The sequence below is a fragment of the Elephas maximus genome, chromosome 5 (genome assembly GCF_024166365.1).
Source record: "Elephas maximus indicus isolate mEleMax1 chromosome 5, mEleMax1 primary haplotype, whole genome shotgun sequence".
Taxonomy (NCBI): domain Eukaryota; kingdom Metazoa; phylum Chordata; class Mammalia; order Proboscidea; family Elephantidae; genus Elephas; species Elephas maximus.
Window position 1 is genome coordinate 90,060,003 of NC_064823.1, and position 12,072 is coordinate 90,072,074.

Genomic DNA, 12,072 nt, shown 5'->3' on the forward strand with positions numbered 1-12,072 from the left:
ATCAAGTAGACTCATGAGACTATGTGGCAGCTCCTGTCTGGAGTGGGGAATGAGAAGGCAGAGGGGGACAGGAACTGGCTGAATGGGCACAGAAATACAAGGTGGAGAAAAGGAGTGTGCTGTCTCGTTACGGGGAGAGCAACTAGGAGTATATGTCAAGGTGTATATAAATTTTTGTATGACAGACTGACTTGATTTGCAAACCCACTTAAAGCACAATAAAAATTACAAAAAAAAAACAAACCCTCAAAAACAAACAAAACTTATTATAAGCACTCATGATGGGTGATAGATGACAGTCTTCGAAGCTTTGGGCAAATCTGTACTTGTCATTGTGCCCATGTCCAGACTCACTGCTGCCCCCTTGGCCTTCACGTGAACAATGTTGTCAGGATGATGGGCAAACAAGGGAATGCCCACCATAGGGATCCCACTGTAGATAGCCTAATGGATGCCATTGATCGCACCATGAGTTATAAAAGCTTTGGTCTTTGGATGACCTAGGAATGTGAGAAATTTGGCAAAACTGTTCATTATAATTCTTAGGAATAAAATGAGAAATGGGAAATATAAGGAACTCAATGAGACAGTGATTCTAAGAAACAGAGTATCTTGCCCATACAACTATATTTAAATTGTTTTTAGATTTCTGAGCAGGAAGCAAATAGGTGTACTGGAGTACTGATTGAGGGCTTCATGGGAGAAATGCTGTGCATGGAGACTTGAAAAATGAATAGAAGATTGCCAGGTGGAGGAATTGAAGGAGAATATTCTGGATAAAAGTAAAAACATGAGCAAAAGAAGGGGGACACATCAGAGCATATTCTTAGAGCAACTGTGAGAAAAAGATTGAGTCTGATATGTAGGGTGTGCAAAGCAGGAAGAAGTGTGATGATGGTTCTGCTAGACTCAGAAGAAGGGAAGGTGATCCTTTATCATGAAACATTTCATTAGTTCACGATAAAGATTTAGGATATTTTCCTATAGAAAATGGAGAGTCACTGGCTCTAAGGGATTGGCTGTTATTGTTCGTCTGCATTTGAACTATCTCTGAAGCAGTGGAAAGGATAGGTATGAGGTGGGAGTACTAGGGAAAAAAGCAATGCTCAAGGAGGCTATTATAAAATTCCAAAAAAGAGGTGATTACCTCCGAAATAACAGACATCTTGCTTCTGGCTTTAAGGATTATGATTGTGTATAATAAAATGCCAGTTATTATATTTCATCTGTTTTTTTCACTAGAAATTATGCTTCATATATGAGTTTTTCAATAATAAATGCTGAAAAATTGATTTTCTATTAAACTATTATCCCTCTGATTGGCTGTTACTCATATTTTCAGTAATTGTTCTCTAATCTTACCAAGGAGGTCATTCTGGGGGATCCACATATAGAGTCGAGTATTGGGTCCTAGGATGTGATTTCTTGCTATCAAATCACCACAACACCAATTAAGATGAAGAAAATCCTTTATTCCATGAATAGAACTGCAAAATTATGTTGTTGCTATTGTTAGATGTCGTCCAGTCAGTTCCAACTAGTAGCGAACCTATCCACAACAGACAAAACACTGCCTAGTCCTGAGCCATCCTCACAAATTTTGTTATGCTCGAGCGCATTATTGTAGCCACTGTGTCAGTCCACCTCATTGAGGGTCTTTCTCTTTTTCACTCATTCTCTACTTTACCAAGCATGTCCTTTTCCAGGGATTGACCGCTACTGATAACCTGTCCAAAATATGTGAGACATAGTCTCGTCATCCTTGCTTCAAAGGAGCATCCTGGTTTTACTCCTTCCAAGCAGATTTGTTGGTTGTTCTTTTGGCAGATTATGATATATTCAATATTCTTTGCCAACACTGCAATTCAAAGACATCAATTCTTCTTCCCTCTTCTTTATTCATTGTCCAGCTTTCACATGCATATGAAGCGACTGAAAACACCATGCCTTTGGTCAGGTGCACCTTAGTCTTCGAGATGACAACTTTGATTTTCAACACTTTAAAAAGATCTTTTGCAGCAGATTTGCCCGATGCAATCCTCTTGATTTTTTTTCCTTTTTTTTTTTTTTTTTATTGTGCTTTAGGTGAAAGTTTACAGCTCAAGTTAATTTCTCGTACAAAAATGTATACACATGTTGTTATGTAACACCAGTTGCAATCCCTGTAATGTGAGTGCACAATCCCCCTTTCCACACTGGATTCCTGGTGTCCATCCAACCAGCTCTTGTCCCTTCCTGCCTTCTCATCCTGCCTCCAGACAGGAGCCATCCATTTGGTCTCATGTATCTGCTTGAACTAAGAAGTACACTGCTCGCCAATATCATTTTGTGTTTTATAGTCCAGTCTAATCTTTGTCTGAAGAGTGGACTTTGGGAATCGTTTTAGTTCTGGGTTAACAGTGTCTTGGGACCACGGCTTTGAAAGTTCCTCCAGTCTTAGTCAGACCATTAAGTCATCTGTTTACATGAATTCGTGTTCTGCTCCACACGTTTTTCCTGCTCCTTCAGGGACCCTCTGTTGTGTTCCCTGTCAGGGCTGTCCTTGGTGGTGAGCACCGTCTAGTTCTTCTGGTCTCTGGCTGTTGAAGCCTCTGTTTTATGTGGCCCTTTTGTCTGCTGGGCTAATATTTTCCTTGTGTCTATGGTGTTCTTCATTCTCTTTTGCTCCAGGTGGGTTGGAAGCAATTGATGCATCTTAGATGGCTGCACAATTGATTCGAAGACCCCAGGGGCCCCTCACCAAAGTAGGATGTAGGACATTTTCTTTATGAACTATCTCAAGCCAGTTGAGCTAGATGTCCCCTGAGACGATAGTCCCCAGCCTTCAGCCCAGTAATTCTGTCCTCCAGGGAGTTTGTATGTGTCCATGAAGCTTCTATGACCTTGACTTGGTCAAGTTGTGCTGACTTCCCTGGTATTGTGTACTGTCTTACCCTTCAACAAAGTTACCACTCATCTATTGTCTAGTTAGTGTTTTTCCCTCCCCATTCCTTCCCTCCCTCTTACCCATCAAAGATTGATTCTTTTTGTTTGTAAACCTATCCATGAATTTTTATAATAGTGGTCTGAAATAGTATTTATCCTCTTGTGATAGGCTTATTTCACTAAGCATAATGTTCTCAAATTTCATAAATGTTTTGAGACTTTTGGCAGATTTATCATTGTTCTTTATTGTTGCATAGCATTTCATTTTGTGTATGTATCATAGTTTGTTTATCCATTCATTTGTTGATGGGCACATATGTCGTAATGCTGTAAGGAACATGGGAGTGCATATGTCTGTTCATGTGTCCGCTCTTATTTCTGTAGGATATGTTCTTAGTAGGAGGGCTGTTGGGTGGTATGGTATTTGTATTTCCAGCTTTTTAAGGAAGCAGCATGTCATTTGCCAAAATGGTTTTACCATTTTCCATTCCCACCAGCAGTGCATAAGTGTTCAAATTTGTTGGATTATAGTTTTTCATAGTTCTCTTTATGATCCCTTTTATTTCAGTTGGGTCTGTTGTAATATCTCCCATTTCATTTCTTATTTGGGCTTTTTCCTTCTCTCTTGCTTTTCTTTTGTCAGTTTGGCCAATGGTTTGTTGATTTTGTTGATCCTTTCAATGAATCAGTTTTTGGTTTTGTTGGTTCTTTGTATTATTTTTCAGTTCTCTAGATCAATTATCTCTGCTGTGATCTTTATTATTTCCTTTCTTCTGGTGGCTGTGGGCTTCTTCTGCTGTTTTCTTTCTATTCGAGTTCTATAGCTAATGTTTCTATTTTTCCCCTTCTTCTTTTTTCATGTGTGCATCTACTCCTAAAAGTGACCTCTGAGCCCTGCCTTTGCTATGTTCCTTAGGTTTTGCTATGATCTATTTTCATTCTCATTTAGGTCTTGGAATTTCTGACTCTAACTTTGATTTCTTCTATTACACAGTGGTTTTTCAGCAAGATTTGATTCAGTTTCCTTGTGCGTGATTGTTTTTTCCTGGCTTTCCCTGTTATTTATTTCTACTTTTACAGTGTTGTGATATAAGAAGATGATTTGCATTATCCAATGTTTTGGATTTGTCCAGGGTTGCTTTGTGGCCTAAGTTATGGTCAATTCTGGAGAACATTCCATGTGCATTGGCAAAGAATGTGTAATTTGCTGAGGTTGGGTGGAGTGTTCTATATGTGTCTAGAAGGTCAAGTTGATTGATTATGGCCTTTAGATCTTCTGTGCCTTTGTTGAGTTTCTTTCTAGATGTTCTGTCTTTTACCGAGAGTGGCGTGTTGAAGATTCCTACTATTATTGTGGAACTGTCAGTTTCTCTTTTTACTGTGTTAGAGTTTGTTTTATGTAGTTTGGAGCCCTGTCGTTGGGTGTGTAGATATTTATTTTTGTTATATCCTAATGGTGGATTGTCTCTTTCATCATTATATAAAGTCCTTTCTTGTCTTTTATGGTGGCTTTTCTTTTAAAGTCTGTTTCTACCTGAGATTAAAGTTGCCAGTCCTGCTCTATTTTGGTTGCTGTCTGCTTTATATATATATACACACATATATAACATATATAATATATATATATATACACGTATGAGGAAACCCTGGTGGTGTAGTGGTTAAGTGCTACGGCTGCTAACCAAAGACTCGGCACTTCGAATCTGCCAGGTGCTGCTTGGAAACTCTATGGGGCAGTTCCAGTCTGTCCTATGGGGTCTGTATGAGTTGGAATCGACTAGATGGCACTAGGTTTGGTTTTTAGGGATGTACTTATGTATTTTTTTAATCTTTTGATTTTTAATAAGTTTATGTCTGTTTTTCTAAGGCATGTCTCTTGTAGATGTCATGTTCCTGGGTCATGTTGTTTTTTAGACATTCTTTCATTCTCCGTCTCTTTATAGGCATATATAACCTGTATATATTCAGTGTGATTATTGATAGGTGTGAGTTTATCACTATCATTTTGTAGTGCTTCTTTTGTGGTGCTGATGTTTTCTTTGTTCCCCTTACTATCTTCAGTTGAATTCCTTTTGTTTCTGGATTTCTCATTTATTTCTTTGGTATTTGTAGATTTTGTGTTTAATTAGACTGTATGACACTGAAGTAGCTGGCTGATGAGTGCAGCATGGACCCGGGGAGTTTGTGTGACAGTGGCTGTCTAGCCAAGCAGTGTAACACTCCTGTTAAGGAAGGATGGGGGCAGTGCACAGGGCTAGGTGGGAAGGAGAAAGGAAAGGAAGGAAGTGAGAGAGAGAAGAAACAGCAAAAAAAAAAAAAAAAAATGGCGCTGTGAGAGCCAGGTGGTGGGGTTTGCACAGAACCAGAGAGGCTGGATTGGTGGCTCTTTAGCTGAATAGTGTGGTACAGCCCTTCAAGAAGGAGCAAGGACTAGACACAGGGCTAGCTGGCCAGGAGAAAGGGAAGGAAGGAATGGAGAGTGAGAAAACAAACAAAAAATGTCCAAACAAAAACAAAAACCAAAAAAAAAAAAAAATGGTGCTGAATTTACTTGCCTGTGAGTGTGGGGTGGACCTAGGTGGCAGTGCACTGCTGTTTCTCTGGCTGAGTGATGGTTGCCCATAGGAAAGCAGTGGAGGCCAAGTAGAGGGAAGAAGTGTGGAGATGGAAGTTCATATCTGTGGTTACCAGGTGCTCTGTCTCTGGGCGGGAACTTAGTGAATTTGCCTTCCCTGTGTTCCTTATTGGCCGTAGTCCAAGATGGGAAATAAGTACCAAGTTAGTTGGTAGGGGACCTCCTCTCCATAGTTCTCCTCATTTTGCATTCTCTGTTAGTTTCTTATTCCATTTGGTGCTTGGTCAAGTTCTTTATCCTGTCTTTGATGTTTAGGGCTCCAGGAATGAAGTTTGTATCTGTTTTCCTTTTTTTTAAGGTTTTTGCTTCAAAGGGGTGGCATGGTGCTTCCATTTAGAGTGCCATGTTCCTGAGACTTTGTTCTTTTGTGAATTTTTTTTTTTTTTTTTTTTTACTTTCCTACCTGACCTAGTGTTTTAATCACCAAATTAAAATTCTACTATTTTCTGATGATGCCTGCAGTCAATATAGTGCCTTCAGGAATCCTGCAAGTAAGGGGAGCAAATGACAGGACAGGATCCAATGATTCCTGTATACCTGGCTACAAGGTCATTATAATACCAAAACTTCACACTGCAACTATTATATATGTGTATTTCTCATCACAATGTTACTGCTAACATAGTTATCAGTTAAAAAGGCCTTGTATTATTTTCACATCTAACACCAGAATTTTTGTTGTCAAACTTAAATTTCTGATCAATTGGAGCTACCATAATAGTTTACCTTCCTGCAGAGAATTTCCATAATCAGTCCCTTTACACAGTTGAACAGACTAGTGAAGTAGTTGCTCACCATGAAGATACTTTATCTACATTTTGTGGAATCTGGGCAAAGTCGGATGCAAACATATGGACCCTTTCTTCTGTGATGTTACTGATCATTGACCCAAGAGAAAACACCAAATACCACATTTTCTAGAGCTCTGGACAAACTCTTATTTCCTGCAAAGAAAGAAGTTGCTTCATCACGAAACAGCAACAAAATATTGAACAGTATTTATTGATTTGGTGACAAAAAAGAGAAAAAATCAAGCAGTGACAACCAAAACAAAACCTGTTGCCATAGCGTTGATTCTGACTCATGACAATCCTATGTGTTACAGGGTAGAACTGATTACCATATGATTTTTTAGCTGTAATCTTTATGGAAGCATCCATTAACCTTTCTTCTGAGTTCCATTGGTAGGCCGGATCTGTCAATATTTTGTTTTGTAGGTTTGCGCCACACAGGGATCTTCAAGTATTGATAGAAATTATTAGAAGAGTGGCTGCTTTTTAACCAAAATAATCAGTCAGTTCCTTTGGAAGGAGATGAGTGTTAGGAGATCTGTGACCTCTATTATGTATATTTGTATAAATGTGTATAATTGTATGTGTGCTGGAAGCAAGAAATGAAATTAGGCTATCACACAGTAGTGAGAGGGACACTCATTCTTCGTTTACAGTTATTAACTACTAATATAAATCCTTGGAAGGAAGTACCACAGCAAGATCTCAACTCAGCTTAATTCTGTATAGTTGTATTTCTCCTGGAGTTCCAGAAAAACATGTTGCTGTCGAGTCAATTCTGACTCATAACATCCCTATAGTCAAATGAGTACAGTGCTCAGGTGCTAACCAAAAGATTGAAAGTTGAAGTCCACCTAGAGATGCAAGAAAAGAAAGGCACAGAGGTCTATTTCTGAAGGATCAGTCAATGAAAACTCAACAGAGCACAGCTCTATTCTTATCACACGGGGTCATTCAGAGTTGGAATCGATACAACAGCACATGTTTGGTTATAGTTCTACTAAATCACATGTGTTCATTCCAGCAGGTTTTCTGGAGAGCTCTTTCAGTTGGGAGTTATTGGAATTTTACTTCCCGACAATGAACACTAAGAAAAACTTAGTTCTGTTGGGGATCATTTTATATCATCTTTATGTCTCACTTTAAACTTTCTCATAGTTTCCCAAATATCCCCCTAATATGCTTCCTAATGTGCAGAAGTTAAGAATCGCTAACATTCAAACTATTTTTGAGTTTGAAATGTCTGTGAAATAGCCATGTTCACTTAAAATCAATGAATATACGTTTGTAGTTACCTATTGAAATGCCCGTATTGTTTCTGTAATTTAAATAACAATTAGTATAAATACATTATTTTAACTATTATGCTACAATTCATTCTTCCTTTCCTCACCTTCCTAAGGCTGTCATTTTCCTTTAATATGAATGGGAAATTTTTTTACAAAATACAGTTAAATTGCATAAAATATTTATTAATCTTACTGAAGGCTTTGGATCCTACAAAGATATTATATATAGCTTAAATACTTTGCACTCAGAATGAATATTAAGTTTTAATCCTTGAATCGAATCTCAGTTTTATGTGGTTGCCAATAAGATAGTAGACAAAATGGATCTCAATAGACTATAAACTAGCCCAGTAAAGAATGCTTGCTTTTTCTTTATCTCTTAAAGGTGTATTACTAACTTAAAATAGATTCTTGCTTTCCTTCATAAGGAATATTTACTGTATTCTGACAGAATTTTTTTGTAATTTCAAATTAAGGGAAATTTCGGATACAATTGATAGAAATTATTTGATCTTTACTATGTATGCAGAATTTATTGCCCTTGTTACGTGGAATCCCAGGACTCACAATTGTGTTCCTGAGGAATTGTACACAGATGAAGAGGCAGTTGTTTGGACAGAACAAAGGGCTACTGCATGGTTTCAGTCAGGAAAGGTGTGCATCAGGATTGTATCCTTTCATTCTACCTATTCAATCTGTATACTGAGCAAATAATCCGAGAAGCTGGACTATATGAAGAAGAACTGGGCATCAGGATTGGAGGAAAACTCATTAACAACCTGTGTTATGCAGATAACACAACCTTGCTTGCTGAAAGTGAAGAGGACTTGAGACACCTACTGAGGAAGATCAAAGACCACAGCCTACAGTAAGGATTACACCTCAACATAAAGAAAACAAAAATCGTCACAACTGGACCAATGAGCAACATCATGATAAATGGAGAAAAGATTGAATTTATCAAGGATTTCATTTTACTTGGAATCACAGTCAACACCCATGGAACCAGCAGTCAAGAAATCAAAAGACACTTTGATTGCATTGGGCAAATGTGCTGCAAAGCGCCTCTTTAAAGTTTTGAAAGCAAAAACATCACCTTGAAGACTAAAGTGTGCCTGATCCAAATCATGGTATTTTCAGGGGTATCATGTGAAAGCTTGACAATGAATAAGGAAGAACGAAGAAGAATTGACACCTTTGAATTGTGATGTTGGCGAAGAATATTAAATATATCATGGACTGTCAAAAGAATGAACAAGTCTGTCTTGGGGGAGGTACAACCAGAATGTTCACTAAAATCAAAGATGAAGAGACCACATCTTACATACTTTGGACATGTTGTCAGGAGGGATGAGTCCTTGGAGAAGGACATCATGCCTGATAAAGCATACAGTCAGCTGAAAGGAGGAAGACCCTCAACAAGATGGATTGACACAGTGGCTACAACAAAGGTCTCAAGCATAACAACGATTGTGAACATGGCGCAGGACTGGACAGTGTTTTCTTCTGTTGTCCATAAGATCATTATGAGTTGGAACCACCTGGATGGCACCTAATAACAACAATAAAGTTGTAAAGGTAGCAGCTGCAGAAATGCAGATAACTGGAATTTGAACTCCCCAGTCAATTAATCCTACCATAGACATGGAAACAGTCCCCAGAAGTACTCAGTCTAGTCCCTTAACACTCGGTTTTCCAACTAAACTTTGAGGTTTTTGTGAGTATGGCTCAATTTCTTATACCAACTACTACATTTGGTTCAAGTTAAGAGCTGAATAATATGTTATTATTAAACAAAACTATTTGCAATTGATGACTGAAAAAAATTTCATAAAGTATGGTAATAGAGAGATGCACTCATGCTGAATTTAATACAGACTAACACCTCGCATGCCAACCCCCAACAACATGATAAGCCTGTAAGACGGATGATTTGTAAGCGCTTAGTGAAGAAATGTGTATTAGAAACCTCAAGCTTCACTACACAAAAGTTAGGCAGGATTTCATGATTTTGATTATGACTATTTGGTTAGCAGATTAATAAGTTATTGTAGACACAAACTATAAGTTTTTGCATCTGGGATAGAGCCAGTATATCCCTCAACTGAGAAGGAATCGTCAGAAGTTAATATGGAAACATATTTAACTAATAAATAAGAATATTGAGCTAAGGAGAAGTGGTTTTTTCAATGCTACATACATAGTTTGTGCCCAGGTGGCGCAGTGCTTGTGAGAGCCACTGCTAACCAAAAGGTCAGCTAGAAATCCAGCAGCTGCTCTTTGGAAATCCTATGGGGTGGTTCTACTCTGTCCTATGAATTGGAATCGACTGGATGGCAACTTGTTTTGGTTACGTAAACAGTTATGCTCGAAGGAGTGTGCCACTCTTCAATCTACATGTCTATGACCATCCAGCCATTCACTGAGGTTTATAATGACATTTTTAAAAATAAAAAGTACAATAAAATAGGTAATTAAAGAAATTCTAAGTGTCTTAATTTTTGAGTTTCTGACTTTCTGGAGTCTGTCTTGATGCACCACCGGCTTCTTCCAACTGATTCTAACAGAGGCCTCTCTATAATATTTGTGAGACTGACAGGTCATTTCATATTTTCATTTCTTCTTTCACTAACAAAAAAGAAATTCATCTCTCTTTTTATTTACACAAACTCACCTTCGAAGACACAGGAAAAGTTAGGAATTCATTATATCAACTAAAAACATGACTTACCTAGTACTTTACTGTAAAACTGATCCCACTTCTCATTAAACGTCTGGAACCAACAGTCAGAATAAAGCTCATATATCATATTTTTTACCCTCTCCAAGACTGTCATTGAATCATTTTGTTCTGATATAACCATAGGTACATAGGAAGCAGGGATTAAAAGTCCTCCACTATACTTTTCAGATGTGTAGCCAGATGTGAACAAGACACCATACAAAAAGGGTATTTTATGTAGTTCAGCCAGCAACTCACCACAAGGACCAATGACGTCTGCAAAAATGACATCAAACCTTGATTGTTGTAAATTCCTCATTAGTTTCTTGTTGAAAACTATGTCTTTACAGAGCCTTTGAATAAATAATATTCCCAAGAGATTTCTTGTGCTGCTGAAAAATATGTTCAAAATGTATTTTTGGCAGATTATATGTCCATTTCCTGATCCATTTTCATGAAAAGAAATTCAAAATCAACTTTAATAAGAGAAGTAGGATAAACTTCAAATTTAATAGCAGATTGTGTGTTAGGGACGCTAAGAATGGAAGCTGAATGTGTTAGAACAGTTACCTCACGGCCCCTCTGAATAAGTTCATCCAGTATTTTCTTATATTGATCCAATATCTGTATTCTCTTGGCCACACAAGCACTCTTCCACAAGTTTCAAGCTAAAGTAACAACTTACTTGTATTAGCAGAACTGAAATCCATTTCATAGACATTCTGTTTAAATGAATTCTTTTTCAATTTCTGTTCCCTCTGCCATTGCTCATGCATATGTCCCAGGAGAAATCAATCTCTTACAGGTCAAAATAAATATATTATGTGAATAGTCAGAGCATGCCAAGTGGAAAAAGCAAAGAATAGATGACCCTGTGTTATTACGAGTGTACTTAAAGTCCATTTTATCACAAGTGCTATCACACAGCTAAGAGCTGATGACCTAACATTTGGGTGTCACCTTTGTTATATAGTAGATTTTAGAATAGTGTTAAGAACAGTGGCAAATGTGAAGCCTCTTGTGACTGCAGTCTCCTTGATACAAGAACTTAAGACGAAGTATATTCTTGTGTCAGTATACTTATGAATATCATGTTTCATAGCTTTTTGTGTCTGGTAAAATCTTTATTAACACATACCAATTTATCAATTTGAAGTGTACCATTCAGTGACTGTTAGTATACACACAGAGTTGTGCAGCCACAACCATGATCATTTTAGAACATTTTAATCACTCCAAAAAGATACTCTGTGTCCCTTACCCATCGCCCCTCAGTTTTCCCATTCTCCCGCTAACCCCAGTCCTAGAAAACTGCTAATGAGCTTTTAGTATCTATAGTTTTCCTATTCAGGACACTTCATGTAAATGAAATCATACAGTATGTGTGTTTTTTTTTTTTATGACTAGCTTCTTTCACTTAGCATAATATTCAAGACTTATTTACATTATATTAAATGTAGGACATTATCTATTACTATTGCTAAATAATATTCCACTGTATGGATATACCACTTTTGCTCATCCATTCATCAATTGATAGACACTTGGGTTGCTTCAACTTTTTGACTATTATACTATTTATGAATAATGCTGTTTATGAACATTCATTTGCAAGGTTTGTGTGGGCATGTGTTCATTTCTCTTGGAAACATTCATAGAGGTAGAATGCCTTGATAATATGATAACTCTGTGTTCAACCTTACACCAGAC

The 12,072-nt window shown here is 37.6% G+C and overlaps 1 pseudogene; it reads right to left on the bottom strand.

Moving 5' to 3' along the window:
* Window positions 1-276: 276 nt before the first annotated feature.
* Window positions 277-11,083, bottom strand: LOC126076730 (UDP-glucuronosyltransferase 2B31-like; annotated as a pseudogene).
* Between the last annotated feature and the right edge of the window lie 989 nt (window positions 11,084-12,072).